Here is a 3,857-nt window from a genome sequence, read left to right as displayed (position 1 = left end):
AGGGGCCAAGTTTCCACTTGAACCGAGCAAATCTAAGTTCCCAAGGGCCACCGGGACATCCCGGCTCGGACTCCCCAAATCTCAGCTCCTGGCTCCAGGCTGACGTTTAAAGAAACCAGAAGCGCTTTGTTCGTGGTCACACTAGAGGTAAACGGATCGCATTCTCATATAGCTCCTCTCGCAGAATCCTGGCAAGGGAAGCAATTTAGCAAAGTGAACGAACGTCTACTATTGCAGAAGGAAGGCACCAATAATCTCAGATTCTCTCGGAGGTCTGCAGAGGGAGATGCTCAGCTGAGCTATTTATTCTCGTTCTAAACCTTAACCCCTTCCTCGGTTGCCAAACGCCTTCCCCCTCTCCCCCCCGCTTCTGAATAGCGATGGCTGGCTTCTGACTCGCTCTAGTCCCTGTCCTGATGCCTTGCTCGAGTTCCTCGAAGCTGCTTGCCTCCGTACGTTGGAGTCTCACCGGTTAGACTACATCTTCTACACGACAGAGCATGATCAGGAACAGAAAATGCTGTAGAGACAGTCATATATGATTGGCTCTTCCCTAGGACTCTACTGATGAAACGGTGCTGACCCAGATTTTGCCCAGATATCCCAGACCCATGTCCCAATATCTCGGGATGGGTGATAGAAGTCCAAGAACCTGCTTTCCGAACCCAGCTCTGCCATTTCCTACAGCGTGAATGTGGAGAAATCACTGTAAACTCTAACTCTTGAGAGGAATTCTTCCTCTAAAGTAAAGGAGTTGAGATCTCTGACCAAATTGAAATGTTCTTCGCACACAATAAGTGCTTAATAAATGTTTGTTAACTATTTAGTCTGTTTCTCCTACCAACTATATTCCTGTGATCTTGTCCAAATGAATTATTGGCCAATGACTAAGAATAATCTGAATCACGAGCAACTGTTGTGTAGACAGCTTGGTCTCTTCGCCTAACACAAGTGTTCTTTCTTTAAAAAATTCCTTTATATATTATCTGCTGTCTTTCGTTTTCTGTTCTGGTAACACACCACCGGAGAGAGAGAGAGAGAGAGAGAGAGAGAACTTAAAAAAAAAATTGCAATAGATTGTGATTCTGTACGCCTCAATCCTTTCAGTTAAAAATTTTATCTGTCCATATTTGTTATGTTTTTCAATCCTCACACTTCAGACCAAACATTTTTTTAAAAATCCACTCAAATGGTTGTTGACATTTGTAAACAACTTATGGAAGGAAGTGGGTTTCTTGAGGAAGTTCATTCATATTCAAAAAAGAAAGAAAATGCCTGCTCTCAAGATCAAGGTGATTTCAGGGGGGTGGGGGAAGTGGGGAAGCTGAATCCTGCTTTCTCCTTCCCTGTTGGAAAGGAGAGTACTTTCACTTCATGGTTACAGTCTTAAAAAGCTTGACCACCTTCTGGGTCAATTTTATCTCCTCAGGTACAAAGGAAACCCTCCTTCCTATTTGAATCTGTAACATAATCATAGTTTTAGAATAAAACAATTATTCATCTATCGTAATTATATCATTTCCCCCAAACAATTCTTTTTAAATTAAAAGTTCTTCAATGAAAGCCTTTCAGTCCATTTCTTTTCCCACCTGTTGCATTTTCCATAATTAACAACACGTGATAAGCCCCTATTGTGTTACAGACAATGTGATGACCCTAACTGTTTTTCTTTTTCTCCATTTTGAGCCCTTAAGTTTTGTCTAACTTACTTTTCAAATGGTCAGAAATTTCTGACATACCTCTTATGTCTCTTGGAATAGCAGGCAAATCAGGATTATCCAATGCTCCTGACAATATTGGTTTTTCAACGTCTTGGTTATCTGTTTAGTTTGTAGTAAGTCACTTCTGTCATATCCAACTCTCAGCTTTTGCTGAAGATGCATTAAATAAGCAGTTATTAAGTGCCTACTACATGCCAGGCATTGTGCAAGATGCTGAATATACAAAGACCAAAAAAAGAAAAAAGAAACAATCTTTGACCTCAGGAAGCTTACATTTTATTGGTGAAAACAATATGTGAATAGTACTTAGAAAATACATATACATAGATTAATAATGATAATTAGCCTTTATATAGCATTTTAAGATTTGCAAAGTGCTCTATATAATTAACCCATATATAATAGAATGATGAGTTTACTACTTTAATCTCCAATTTTATTTTTTAAAGAGTTATTGTATAAAAGAGAGTATCAACAGTAATTGTGGTTTGAAAGTTGGTTTTTTTTTTTTTCCAAATAAAATCCAGATGATACAGTGGTGGATCATTTGATTCAATCAGCTTCTATACGTTATGTTAAAGAGACTGACACTAGGGTTTTTTAATGCTCATTGTATTTCAGCCACAGAGTAAAAAAAAAAAAAAAAAAAAAATCTAAGTGAAATTGTCTCAGTGTGGGCTCCTGGAGTTGTCACCAGTCACTGTGGCAACACTGCTAAGGCTGCCAGACATCTTATCTTATGGGGTTTTTACTTGGAGAGAAATGAAACACTAACAATCTTGCATGAATGAAAACCACCTTGCACTCAGAAAACACACAACCAAGGTGGCAGATCTGGCTATCAGTGAACAAGGAGTTCCAAGGAGAGAACCAGAGATGGTGAAATAAAAGTTAACAATAACAAAAAGAGAGCCAGAGATAAATAGTAAAAGGAACAGCCAGATACAAAAAACCTATTGACGTGTGCTCAGCGTCCAAGGGAAGCAGTGGTGACCAGTAAGTGTTGGAATGTTTTCCTAGGGTTAAAGTAGCTCAACAGCAAGTCTGCTTAGGATTTACAAAGTGTTTGAATAACAGAGACAATGTTTGGATAACACTTTTTTAGTGTGGGTGAAAATAATATAATTTATTGGGACATTTATATGGCCCTTGGTTGTGTATGTGAGAGAGCATACAGTGGACCATAAATAACATGCATATCTATCTATGGAGACTGCCACGATCTCTATGTATATTTATCTACAATTTGCATAGAACAATACTGACTGAACCGAGATGATTTTTTTCAAGTGCTTTGGAAATCCTTTGCACCAGAAATGAAGTCAGACCTCCTTATAAGGTGAAGGTTCTGTGGGCTAAGTGGACAACAGCCTCCTATTATCGGGAGCAGAGAAAATGAGAATAGGCTGGTGTGAACTTGTCCAGATACTAGCTCCAACCCTGTGCAAATCGTCATGGGATCTTTAAGAGCTCCACACAGCAGGCTGGGCCTCTCTCATTTTTAAGGCTTGCCTTCAAAAAGCCCTACACGCTACGCTGGAGTTTGAAAGGTGCAAGGTTTGAGCTAATCCAGCCATCAGTTTTGGGGGCTATGCTTCCAAGGAGTCTCTGTACTCCAACCCTGATGTTGCTATGTTTTTTGTTCTGTGTATCCCAATATACTGTCAGTGAAACCACATAAAACCAGACACCTCTCAATAAATGTCTCATTTAGCTTCATGGGTGCTTATGGGTGTAATTGAAATCAAACAGCAAGCACACCATAAAGTTCTTGTATTTACCTACCCAAATCTAAGGCTTGTGTTCTTTTACGTTTTAATTGAAGCATTTTCAAGAGTTTTCATTTTTAGTGCCCTCTCCTCCAGTTCATTCCTTAAAAAGGCTATTCTTATTTTCATCCTCTGGCTGGGGGAGGTGGAGGGTAGGGATGGGGAAGGTTACAGTTTCTTTTGCTGCAAATAAAGTTTCTGGTGGGAACTCAAAAGTGTCAACTGAAGTTCATGATTATTTACTTGTCCTCCTTCCACAGCTGCCCCTTCTCTGTAAAGGAAAGCGGGACATAACGAGCATTGTATTGCCAAACTCTGAATATCCAAAGATATTGTTTTCATATTCTCTGCTGAGAAAATCAAAAAT

Source organism: Sarcophilus harrisii, chromosome 5, assembly GCF_902635505.1.
Source record: "Sarcophilus harrisii chromosome 5, mSarHar1.11, whole genome shotgun sequence".
NCBI lineage: Eukaryota > Metazoa > Chordata > Mammalia > Dasyuromorphia > Dasyuridae > Sarcophilus > Sarcophilus harrisii.
The sequence above is the reverse complement of the archived record's forward strand: the minus strand, read 5'-3'. Positions refer to the sequence as shown.